Raw genomic sequence first — 13294 nt, 5'->3', positions numbered from 1 at the left:
ACCGACCAGTTTAATTAGACTGGCGTAAGGAGAGGTTTGTCAATATAGACTATTGCACGTCTTTTGTCGGGAATGGCTTTAAGGAACCACACTCCTGGGTCTCCCAAAAGTGGCTGGTGGCTTCTGTGACTCTCTTCCTTTGTTGCTGTGGCTGCTTTTGCCATTTGGACTCCAAATGGGACCTCTGAGGCCCACCCCATTGCATTGCTCTCGCATGCTTCAGTTATGGATTTTATTGTTCCAATAACTTTTATCTTGATGTGCTTTTGGGGGAGGGAGAAGAGATAAGCAGGGAGGAGGCTGAGGAAGGAATGTGCTTTCTGACTCCATTGCAGAATGCCAACTGTTAACACGGGCATGCTGCTGCATTGTTTCAGCATTAATAATCTGAGCATAGAGAAGAATTTAAGGAGAAAATGACCGAACCATTTTATCCTGCAACTCGAGCATTACGTGTATTGGCCAGTGGAAGAAGTCTCAACAAGCTGAAATGCAGACTGAAAAAGCAGCAGCTTTTGCATTTTGTAGTGCTCTCATGCCTTCATCAGTGTCTAGAAGGGTTTCAACAAGCTGAGATATTGGGGAAGAGGCTGGCCAGACATCTCTCTGGGGTGGGTTATAAATAGCGAGTCTTGTATCTCTGCAGGGGGCTGGAAAATGTGACTCTCTTGAGGTCCCTTTCATCCCTAGGACTTCCCCACGTTTCCAGGGCACAGGCATTCGGTGACTTAGAGGAGAGCTAGAACTGGAAATGAGCTCTAAGCACTGGGCTGTCCAGCCAGCCAGCTCTGTGCACGTATCAGTCGGATGAGTTAGGGCAAGGAAGATACCGAGAGCACTGGAAGTATCTGTGAAGAGGAAGAGAACAGATAGGGATAAACCACGCTCTGCAGTTTAGGGCCGAGAATAAAATGTCCAGCAGGGCTCCAGATTTGCTATTGGAGTCTGAATCCAAGCCAAAATGGGGAGGAGAAAATGGCATAGAAAGGTGAACATGGAGCCAAGTATTGGTACCACCTGAAGATCAGTGTTCAATTGGCTCACTGTCTGCTAGCCTAAGCTGCTTTTGGGTGATAGAGGAGGAATGCGTGGGCATCTGGGATATGCAGCCACATGGAGGAAAGGCTCTGCAATCTTTCATCACCCCCCAAACAAAGTAGCTGGAGCATGTGCAGCAGGGAGCATAGAAAGAAGAAGGTGGAGCCCCTTTCGCACCTCCGGAGAGGGGAAGATCTTGGATCGGTTGGGTTGGGGCACTAACTTTCACTCCTCTGTTTGAAGTGCCCCCATCAAACATTGACTGCAGCCTGGTCTCACATTCCAGTTCTCACCCCTCTGCTCCGCTCTTATAATTACTGCTTTGTGCAAAGCATGAACAGCTCCCAAAGGTTGAGGGCTGCCCCGTTTAATTGGGCTCGTTGGGTGACGAATACACCTACCTGAGACATGGCCTCTCTTACCAGAGATACAGTAACTTAAAACCTACACTGTCGGATCTAGGGGGAGGTTAGTACATGAACTGCTGGCCGGCAGCCGTAGTCATAGAGGTTTGGTTGCCAGGAGATTGGAAAATTCAGCAAAGCCTCGACAAGGAAAAAAAAAATGTCAAGCCCATTCAACAATGATGGTGAGCCGGTCTGTGCACAACTCGGCTGCTGCTTAACAGTTGTGTAACAAGCCCTTCTTGGTAAGGAGATTGGGCTGTTTGATCTGTGTTTCTTCTGTCAATTGGGTCTGAATCCTCAACTCTCTGGGGCCAGGTAGTTTGACTTCTCTAGTGAGCAGTCTGAGAAACTGCCCTGCTGTCTCTGACCGTACCACGGCCGTGGGGTGTATATGGCTGCAGAGGAACAGTGCTCTGGGTTTGGGAGTGCTTACAAAAGTGGGGGTGATACACCCGAGTAGGGCCTGTCACTTGCCACAGTGGATTCACAAAAAATTGTAATACAGAAAATTACCAAGACAGAATTAGATGGGCAGCAGAAACTAATGGGTTCTGCCTTGGTGGCTGGTAGATATGTATTCTGATGGATCACCGTGGTGGTCTGATATCTCAGACACTGATTTCTGGCCAGGAAAGCCGCTGTGGCATGGTTAGAAGCCAAGGAAATCAGTGAAATTACACTTGGGCAGAATTTGGGCCGTGCTGTTGATATGTAGGGTCTGATGGCAGGCTTCCCAGCTCGTATCAATGGCTGTGACATGCTACAGGTTCAGAGGATGGTCTCTTAGGATGGGTGATCAGCACCACAGTCGTTCTTTGCCACCACCTGGACCCAGAAATTGCTGCAGACACTTGAGAGCAAGCTTTATGACTCACCCACGTGTGCTCACCCTTTGCAGCAATTCTTCATCATTGGCTCATGCCCTGCAATGGGTGTGTGTCGTTGTGGTCTACATCAGATGGAGCTTCTGAGCTGACTTCAGAGAGGAATTATGTGCAACACTAACCGATTCTCTCCCAGTGTTGAAGTCTGTGTTGTAAATGAATCCCTCTTGGTCTGATGCCAATTGCTACGGCATCAAAGCACCACGCACCACTTAAATGCTGCTGGCTGGACCCTAGCAACTGGCCACGTTCTCTTGCCTGGCTGTAGATTGTGCAGATAAAGCTTGGTGCAAGGCCTGCAACGAGCTCCTGTGCTTCAAGCTTCCTACTGCATCTACAATGTGTCCTTTAGACTTTGTTGTTCACTTTCCGTCTGCCTTTTTTTAATTTCAGGTGTTTTTTAGGATGAACAAATTAGAGGGACTTGTTCTGATGAGACTAGAAAATCAACTATGAGGTGGCAACAGGTAATGTGAATGCTCACCAGATTTGTGCTGTGATGTTGCTGTAGCACTGTGGGACTGTCCCATTGTCCTCCCCTGGGTACATATAAATGGTCTCTACGCGCTGAAGAATTGCTCCCTGACTGTGGCCGTAGCACTTCGGTGTCATCGGCTTTCGAGAGGAGGCAGAAGGGTTGTCCGATAGCTGGTGGCATTGGGAAAGAGACTGCTCTGTCGCCCAAAGGGTTTGTCTGCCAGCGTGGGACAAGGATGATCTACCAGGTGGTTGGTACTTCACCGACCTGGGAGCCTGTTTCCAATGGGGCTTACCAGCTGCTCTACATTGAGGTGGCCCACAGATGCTGTAGAGCCGATTTATTGAGCATCTGTGCTGGGCAGGACCAATCCCGAGAGTGGTGGGATGCCATGTAGCTTGGGAGGATGTGAGGATTTCTGGAATCGGACCCCAGAGAGCCGGGTTTATCTGCCCGCTCTGTTGCAGCCTCCTTGTGCACAACTCAGCCTCTCAGTGCCTCGGTCTTCCATCTGTAAAATGGAGTAATGACGCTTGCTTTCTCCCTCCACCTGGCTGTCCCAACATGAGCAAAGACAGCATCTTGTACAAGGTCCCACATCTTGGCTGCAGTCCTGAGGAACCCCTTAGATTATACAGATGGGAGTTTTCTGTGTAACAGAAGGGGGCAAGGGGTAGCGCAGGAGAACGATGCAGAGAGGACCAGGGGAGGGGAAGCCAGCGCAGGGATGAGCTCAAAGCATCAGGAGAGAGAAACAGTGTTGGCAGCTGAAGGTTAGGTTGATTGAAAGGGGATGAGTAGAGACTGGGGAGAGGAGGATGTGGCTGGCTGTTTGCCCCAACCCCCTACGATGACCAAAATGCCAGTGGGGGCTTAGCATGAAACGAGATGGACAACTTTGCTTGGTGCCCTCCTCATTTTGGGCTGTTTTTAGTGCCTGGCTACGAAGCAGGAAGCCCCTAGAGATGGTTGGGCTCTGCTTGCAGTGCGGTGCGGAGTGATCTTCACTTCACCTCCCTACTGATCTGCTAGATAGATCCAGTCCCCAGGCTCAAGCACTCCAGCGACTGAGATGAATCGACCAGGTGTGAGAGACTCTCGTGCAAAGCGATTTTCCATAAGCCCGTCGTTCCACACTCTCATGTGCCGGTTTCTTGTTCCAGTCCCCATCAAAGTAGACCCTGGTCCTCTCCTGTTTGTTTGCTTTCTGATGTGCTAGGTAGAGCCTTAAACAAGAAAGGAAGGCGGATGAAATGAGAAGTGGGGAGGGAGAGGGGAGACGAGATTAATAGCACCAACACAGCGCTGATGGATGGATGGATGGAGAAGTATTTCCCTTTGAACAAACACGGCTCTCATCGCTGCATCCCAAAAGCCCCATTATCTCTGAGCAGCACCACTATCCCCCCAAATATTCAGGAATTAAAAAAAAAATAGTAATAATAATAATAACAAAACAGAGCAAAACAAAAAGCCTTTTGCCATCTCCAGAACAAATGCCTTGCAAATGCTAAAGGACATAAAGGGCGTTCATGAAAGGGCTGGCTGGTTGTTATTGCAGCAGGGGGAAAAACAACATTATTTCACTGTGCAGATAAAAGGAAACGGAAAAGCGGCATATTTATAGCCAGGGAGCCTGGATTCCTTGTTAAGCCGCTATTATCAAATTAATGTCAAAATGCATCAAACAGGCATGAGTGTTCTGGGCCCCTTATGCAAAGTGCTTGCAAATTGGTTACAAATACATTTGTTTACAGGGTACAAAGTAGGAGCTGGCTAATTAGTCATTGTAGCAAATTTTTTTTTCCTTTCTTTTTTTTTTTTTTTGGCAATTACACAAACAAGCTGTTTTGAAGTATAAATACGGGATCTGTGATGGCCCCTTCTGGAAAGAAATCCTTTGGTCGTGGGGCGATTTAAATGAGCTGTGTGATGTTAAGGATCCTGGGGTCTGTTGTGCTGGAGGTGGGAGCTAGCCGTGCCTTGGAAATCAAGGGATTGAGCTGAAGAACGGGGAGCTGGCTGAGCGGGTGGCACGTGGGATGAGGAGCGGCTACATCTGAATAGGGAGAGAGCTCTGACACTGGTCTCTGCCCCTCCAGGAGGGGGTGATGGGCTGTGCTGCGGTGCTGGATTACCGCATTGGAGTCGGCAGAGATCAGCCGAGCCTGTTGCTTCTGTCGGGGCACAGGTCGCCCCCTCCCCTCTTGCTGTACATTGGGTTGCAGCAGGCGTGAGATGGCGCAGTGCTCTGGGGGGGATGCGGGGCAGATGGCATGGCCTTGGGCATCTGGGCTGGGTCTTCCAAAGTGTGTTCAGCCCTGGCAGGTGCCATCACGCTGGCACTTGCATCGCTGCAGCCCAACCTCCCATCCCGCCAGCCGCTCACTAGCCCTGCGCTTCAGCTCAGCCTACGCGGCCCTCGTGACAGCGCTGTCCTTTAAGCGTGTTTGCTGCCACGTTGCCAGCTCTGTCTTGGTTTGTGGCATGAGCTGATAGTTAGAGGGAAAACCCCTTTGCTCTGGTGCCTGGCCCTATCACTTACCTTGTTTCCTTCCACCTTGGATGCCGTTCAGTGTAATGTGGCAGTGCTGGACTGTGCCGTGGGAGCTGGGCACAGGGCTAGCGTGTAGGAAGCTTTGGCTGGGCCACTTCGGGCTCATCCCCTCTGTAGGTCTGTTTCTTACATCAGTGTGATCGTGCCTTGGAGCAAAGCCCGTCAGCTGGCACCTGCTCTCTAAGCGCAGGGTATTATTTTGCTTTTGGCCTGGTGTGTTTGTGGCACGATCATCTTTCACCGTCAAATGGCCCCTTTTAGCACTGGGCACATTTAGGACTGCTGCTGAGAGCCTGATAGCAACCTCGAGAGCATTTCAACCTCTTCTGGTGCCCAGTCCCTGGAGGAGGAGCAGGACAGTAACTGTGCACATGGGCTGTGTTCACTGCACCAGCCCTTACGGTCAGTTGTTCTTGCCATGTAACACCCCACTTCCATGCTTTGATGACACCTCTCAGCTTTGTGTCTACAGCATGTTTTGTTAGTGCACTCCTATTTTTTGCACCAAGGTCACTAATCAAAATATGTTCAATTAGGTTAAATTAGCCATCCATCCATCTAGTAGTTACCCTTTAACGCTACCCATTTCATCTTCCCTCTAGTAGTTCCTTAACCATTTTACAGTTCTTTTACTAAACTTCATCTCTTCCAGCTAAACTAACAGATTCACAGAAGTTCAGGGCTGGAAGGGACCTCGTGAGATCATCGGGTCCAGCCTCCCCCCCCGGGCAGGAAAGACTGCTGGGATCAAGGTGTGCGTCCGGTCTCCTTTTCTATCTCTCCAATTTCTAGTGCTACACTTTATGTTTAATTGAAATCCAGCTAGGTTGGAGCCCCTGAGTGTCTCTTTCTAGGTAATCCATTCTCTTACCAAAGATAAGGTCTCAGGATAGATTGGTGGATCGAATTTTGGTTTACCCCTTTTTTTCCCATTTACCTCCAGGTCTTTATTCTCTTCCCCAAGATGTTTCTGAACCATTATATTTCCCCCTCCCCTTTAGGCACCAGAGCTACGTTTGTTTTCCAACAATGCAGCGCCTCTCCCCTGACCTGATAGCAAGGACGTTTGGTGTCTATCAGAGCTGCAATTTCATGCCTTGCTTCCTTCAGGATTCCAGGATAGAGATTATCCAGAGCCCCCACCTTGACTGCATTAAACTGGGTCACGTGCCTGTTTCCCTTCAACGCCGTTCAGAGGATCCTAGAGAGGTATATGAATATGTCCAAGTGGCACATGCCCTTGGGGAAGGGATGCGTACGAGAGACCAGCAGCGGTTTTCCCTCCCATTGCAGTGATTCTCAGCCAGGATGCTGCAGCACCCTGGGGTGCTGTGAGATTCTTTCAAGGGTGCCATGCAGTATTAGCACTGTTAAGTGTGCAAGCACCTACATGTCATTCACAAGAGACACCTGGAGCTTTCCAATAGGAATCCATAGTGTCAAATAAAACCTGTTGTGGTCTTTCTCAGTTCTTTGCAATGAAGGAATTGCTGTATTGTTTGTCTGTAGCCAAAGAATGAGTGGCAGCTAAGAGCTGGCATTTTCTGAGGGTTGCCTTGTATCTGAAAAGGCTGAGAACCACTGGCACAAGGACTGCAGTAAGTGAGTTATTCAGGGGAGCTGTTTTGATAACAGTATAAAATGCAGGGATGGCCCCAGAGCCCAGGGATAGGGTTAATTCTGCGAATCCAGCTCTGTTTACAGCCCTACCAAGAAAACATTAAGGGTTGTCGTGATAAAAGTTATGATTTAAAGGCGCTCTCTGCTTTAGAGGAAGTTGGTAATTCGAAGATGGTCCTTCAGTTAAGTAGCTGTTAGTCAATCAGAGACAGATATAGGGTCTGCAGCGGTTGCTTACTGCTCCAGAATAAAACCCGCTGCTGTTCTTGTTCCCATATGCCTGTGTTTACTGAACCCCGGTGATTGCTACAAAGGTTTCACAAAGTCAGTGCTCAAAAGTCAAGAAATCCTGGAGTAAAGGTTCCACGTGCAGCCTTCTCTGCCTCTTGGCTTTAGGACACAGTCTTTAATTAGCAAACTTGTAAATAATAGACCACCCTGCAGGTTTCTTCTGAGACTTTAGCTGCCCATACCACCTGCACCTTTGTACCGCTCTGCGTATGCTAGGTTTATCGAGATGATGAGTTTCTTACAGAAAAGCATAGCGAACTGGGTAGGGGCTCTGGCCTCAGCCTGCCTTGATCACTCCCTGTTTTACAAGACACATCTTTCAAAGCCAGATTAAAAACTGTGTCATGTGTTATTTGAGAGAGAACACGCAATGATACAAGTAGGCTTTTCTTGCGCATATGCCATGGATGGGAGAGCTACTGTTTTGCATGCAGCCTTTAAGTACTTCATTGTGCAATTTTGACTTAGATTTATTTCAGTGGAATTTCCTAGGTTGTTTTTGTTTAAAGAGGGAAAAGGTCGATAATCTGGGCTGGAATGTCTGTCCCAGGCAGGGTGAAGCCCTCGGAGGCAAAGGCTGATTCATCGCCTCTTTCCCTCAGAGAAGGGAGGGCTCCTCTGTCCGGCTGAGAAGTTTGCATAAGCTCTACGGAGAAGTTTCGCAAAGAAGTTTCCATCATGTGCCATACAATATGGACTCAAGGGTCAGCAATATGCAGATGATACAGCTCCACCTGTCCCTCTCCACAAGCTGTCACGCTTGGGTGCAGTCAGCTTGTGTATGCAGAGCAACTGGTTGATGCTGAATCTGAGCAAGACAGTGGTGATGCTGGGGGCAGAGGATGGTGGGATGGAAAGTCGGCAGCTGCAATGCGGTCTCACTGGGGAGGAGGTCTCCACTGGAATACCCTGGGTTGCTAGAGGGTATCCAGGTTGTAGATGTATTGGTCTAGAGGAAAAAGCAATTTATTGCAAAAATGTAGTTGGTCTAATAAAAGATATCACTTCTACCATGGGTCCTGATTGCTTTTTCCTTTTGACCAATGTGGCTACAACCTGGATACCTGACACCTGGAAGATATCGAATTTTAGCCGATTTTTAAAATGAAAGCTTCATAATTTTACAAGGAGGAAGCAACTTTGACCATCTGAAATTGGAGATACTGCTCCTGCCTTTGTTCAAGGTCATTTGCAGCATCACAGAGCCTCCCAACAGAGCTCAGAGACACCTTAACAGATAAGAAGTGCCTTCCCAGAACAGTATCCCATCTATTGACTCTTCTGTGAACTCCTATGAAATTTCATTTCTACCCAGTCTTTTCTCCAATACCTGATGAAGGGTGTTTGCGCCCAAAAGCTCGCAATTAAAGCAATTTTTTTGCAAGGGTCTAGTTGGTCTAATAAAAGACGTCACCTCTACCACGAGTCCTGATTGCCGGGGTGCTAGAAGCGCGCTGGGATTCTTCCCTGATGTCTGTTCTCCCCTGGCAGTATCTGCAGGCCGCACAAAGGGTCATTTCCAGTGGATGAGGAGACTCCGTTCCTTAACAGCAGATGAGGACCTGGCCTCAGGTCTTTACTACCCTGTGGCCTGTGTATGGCCTACAGCTTGGTTGAAGGCTCAGGGCACTCCGGCTAGTGCAGGATGCAATGGCACAAGCAGCCCTACCGACTCAGAGCTGTTCTCTAGCTTCTGCGCCAGCTGCCACAGGTAAGGTCCGCTGCGTCGGGGAGACGACTTTCTCAGGGAGCCAATCTAGGACGGTGGCTTATGCTTTCTGGCTACATCTACATGTTACACTTACCTGGCCCTCAAACAGAAAGGTGTCAGCGTATCTGCACAGTGCTTCAAGCAGCCTAAAGAGCACAGCTTGAGCGACAGCACCAGTCGGCCTGCCCCGGTGTTACTTGACCCGTCCGCAACATTACACACTTCACTGCTTCTGGTTTGGGAAGGAGCCCGTGCAGAGCAGCGCGGCTTGCTTGAGGACACTGCTCTGGAGCATGGTAGGTCTACCATGTAGACGGAGCCTCTTGAGACCAGGGGCCCATCGCAGACCTCCAATCTCTCCCTCCACCTGCTCCCAGCGTGAGGCATGTTTCTTTGAAATTGCCCTGTCTAATGTGAATGTATAGCAGGGTGTGCGTGCGTGCACGCGTGGACCTGTGTTCACGCGTACCACGTACATTCCCCAACAGACCTCTCCGCTGCACATATTTCTCCCCCTTGGGAGACGGTGAGAAAACAAGCATGTGACAGATGTTAGTCACGTTGCTTAATGCGGTACTGGAAGGCGCTCGGATACTATGGTGATGAGCACAGCGGAGGAACCTGAATAGAGCAGCATCGAAATAATGAAAGAGAGAGAACGCAAGGGGAGGCACGGGGAGAGCATTTCAAAGGAGATTAATTCTTGTCGCTTTCTGATGAAATTTGAAAAATCGCCGAGCTGGGGAAGTGCAGGACGGCCGCTCCAGATAGTTGGAGCCATGGAGCTCAGACCTCGCCCCAGCCGCGGCTGCGTGATGGGACGGAGCAGGGGAAGGCACTCCATCCTTCTTCCGGGGTGTTAATCAATGTACCCAAATTGGAGGCTTCCTGGAAGTGATGGACATTGGCACTTGTTTGAGGAGCGATCAGGGGATGGCAAGCGACACTCAGAAATACCGATGGAGCTGGAGCCCTTTAAACTCCCAGTCCCCCAGTGCCCGTGCCACGGAAATAGTCGAAAGTGGCTGCTGAAAGTGAGTTGTGGCCCGTTACTCTAATGCCAGGTGAGCGCATTGCAGCTTTTTGAGGGTCATGAGCCATTATGATTTGCTAGTTTGGAAGGCCTGCAAAAAGGGGCCTTCCAGCCGAGCTGGCCCAAGCCTGGCTGCCACCACCGGGGCAGAGGACACCTCTCTTGAGGTGTGGGGGACACTGGGACGCCTCCCCGATGAAGCTGCAGCTTGTGGTTAGCAAGGCTTCTGGTTCAAATTAGAGCTGTGGGAACATGTACCATGCCTGAGACATGCCTCAGGCCAGACATAAGAAGGGGAAGATGAGATTGTTGAGGTGCAAGGAGGAGGCAGGTGGTCCACGTGCTATTCCCAACTCTGCCACTGACTTGCTGTGTGACTCTGGCAAGTCACCTAGCCGTTCTCTGCACAGTCCCAGCCTCCTTGCCCCCCAAAAGAGCAGTAATGATGCTAAGTGAGAACTGGGAGGGTTTTGTACTTGTTCCTAAGTTTCTGATGTTCCCTGGGGTGGGTCACTTCATTGCTCTGTGCCTCAGTTTCCTACCTCCATAAGCATGACACTAATCATTCCTGCTCTCTGCCTATGTCTGCCTCCTCCGGTTAGCCTGTGAGCTGCTTGGGGAAGCAAGTATCTCTAATACGTGCAGACAGTGCTTGGTGCAGGGAGCCCTGGTCACAGTTGCAACCTGTGGGTTACAACCAGGGTCTGAAATGACAGAGCCAGCGTGTCTGAAATGCCCTGGCCTGGAAGCTCAAGTATGCTGTTGCCTGGAAGCCTGGGAGCTCGTGAGCCGGGGTTGATTGATCCAGGTTGATCCCTGATGACTTCAAAGGGCAAAGGAAACTCGCTTGTGTTACACTTAAATATTTCATGGCCAAGCTGGAGTGAAGCGGCAAGAGACGCTTGTGCATGTGGGTGAGGGGGGAAGAGATGAAATGCCAGCGAGAGAGAGAGGGAGAGGCAGCAATCGGGCTCCTAGAGACATCAGCTGTATGAGAAGGGGTTGGAGTTTGCTTTGGAAGACCATTGCCAGTTGGTGTAATCCCAGCCCCCAGTGCCTGGAGTCGTCCCTCAGCAGCTGGGTAACTTCCCCTGGCTCCGATCGCCCTGCTGGGCAGGGGGCATTTCATTACAGGGTCTATTAAAGCAGCAATTAGATGGAGGGTTAGCTAAATGCCCAAGGTGGTGAGAAGCTCAACAGGTGCTGAGCACCCTGTGCCAATCTGATAAGAAAACAAGCCTTGATCATGGTAAATGTTAAACAGGTATCTTTTTTCTCCTGGAGATGTGCTGGGAAGCCCAGGGACTGGGGTGGCATCAGGGCTTTCTGCTGTGCTATGGGGCTCTGCTGAAAAGCAGGCCCACCTCCCCGGGATGGGGTGGGAGCTGAGTTTGTGGTGTGATATGGTGGCAGCGTTCACACCGGGAGGGGGGCCAGGGCTTGCACACAAGTTTCTTCAGCTGATGCTTTTTGAGATTTACTGCTGCAGAGATGCAGGGTAGGGGCCTCAATTTTCTTCCCAGCGATTTATAGCTGCTCAGCTCGGGGGCAGCATCTGTTTTCTTTTCCAGCAAGGTCTTTTGCTTTTACATAATTTTACAGCTGGTTTGACTAAGCTATGGGGAAGTTTAAATGACTTGCCCAAGGTCACAGTGCATAAGGGCTCAGCCTGGATTAGAAGGAACACAAGACCCTTTCCTGTTCCAGGTCCTTACTTGGACTGGCTGAGCAACCCGGTTTTCCACTCCTCTACCTGCATGTAAACTGCCTGCCCGTTCACTAGGGGCCTGGGAGCCAAGGGCTGGGGCAGCCGATGGCCTTTCCTTCTGTTAATCTGTCTGCCATGGGAGGGGATAAAGCTTTGTTCCAAAGCCAGGGGTTGTTTTGGCCACGGCTTTCCTACCATTGCTCGCTGCGGCTCAGCTCGAGCATGCAATCCTCCAGCTGGATCCAAGCAGCTTGGCTGTGTGTTAATGCCGGTTGTTGCTGTAGGCAAGACTTTACTGTTAAAGAGGGGGGCGGCTTCGGCCCCACTGCCTCGTACTCTCACCAGGTGCCACTCGGGCCTCGGCTCGTTGATAACAACACCGATGCCAGAGAGATCTCAATTCTTCTGTTTCGAGGATCACGAAGTGTTTCCTGTGAATGAAGCAGGTGAGACCCCCGGGCAGCCAGGGCGGTAGTTGTGTCCTCTTCTGTATTGCAAGCAGCAGAGGGGATTTGGTGCTGGATCCCCACCAGGCAGGAGATCTCCCAGGTGCTGCCAAGGGGGTGGGTGGCTTCAAGTCCCTGCGATATCCCTGCATTCAGGGCTGATCGGGCTCTGTGGAAGAGCGAAGCAATGTCCCAAACTGCCCAGAAAGGTGGGCAGGACTGAGATATCCCTCATACCTTTGCCCCAGCAGGGTGGTGGCACTCCCCGCTGGCTGCACAGGACCCTTAGGGCTGCTGCTGGAGCAGAGAAGGGAGGATCCCTCCCAGGAACACAGCGGTCAAGCGGCTTGCCTCCAGTCAAGGTGCTTAACGACAGAAGAGCATGAAATAGGACCCGGCTCTCCTGCTTCTTCCAGTGCATGCCCCTTTTCACCGCCCCATGCTTCCTCCGGCTGTTAGCGAGACCCGTGCCATCAGCTCTGGGCGGACACGGTTGTCCCTTCCTTTGGGGGCAGCAGCGAGAGCTGGCAGGTGCCACGTGGCAGAGGCGGGAAGATCCAGACGGCGGGTGGAGGGGAATCCGCCACCCCGTGTCGCCTCTCGCAACTTCACGCGAGCTGCCGCGCGGCCTTCCCGGGCCCGCGAGGCACCGAGTCCCCGGGAGGAAACACCCGTCGCTGCAAATCGCCATTCGACACGTCGGCGCCGGGTGCAGGTTCCCGCTCTGCCGGCCGTCGCCAGCCCAGCTCGGCGCAGCCCCGCAGAAGAGCCACCACCGCACGTGCATTCGTCGTTCGCCTCCTGCGAGCACCCAGAGACCTCAGCCACGTTCAGCAGCCCTTGGAGCCGAGCGCTCGAGTAACACGGAACATGAGGCAGGCCCAGGACCACCTGGTTGTGCTCGACGGAGGGACGGAGACTCTGCGGCAGTGCAAGGGCCTGGCTCAGCATCGCACCGCCCGTGAAACCTGCACCCTGAGGCCACCAGAGCATTTGCAGCCAGTCGGACCCACTTCTAGCACAAAGCCCCTAGTTTTCCACAGCCTTTCTTGGGGGCTGCATCCCAGCCTGGGAGCGGGAGCCACCCCTCACTCTTCAAGGGGAGCAGGAGTGAACTGGTC

This window comes from Crocodylus siamensis, chromosome 12 (assembly GCF_052110815.1).
Source record: "Crocodylus siamensis isolate JL-2025a chromosome 12, ASM5211081v1, whole genome shotgun sequence".
Lineage (NCBI taxonomy): Eukaryota > Metazoa > Chordata > Crocodylia > Crocodylidae > Crocodylus > Crocodylus siamensis.
Note: the sequence above shows the minus strand (reverse complement) of the source record.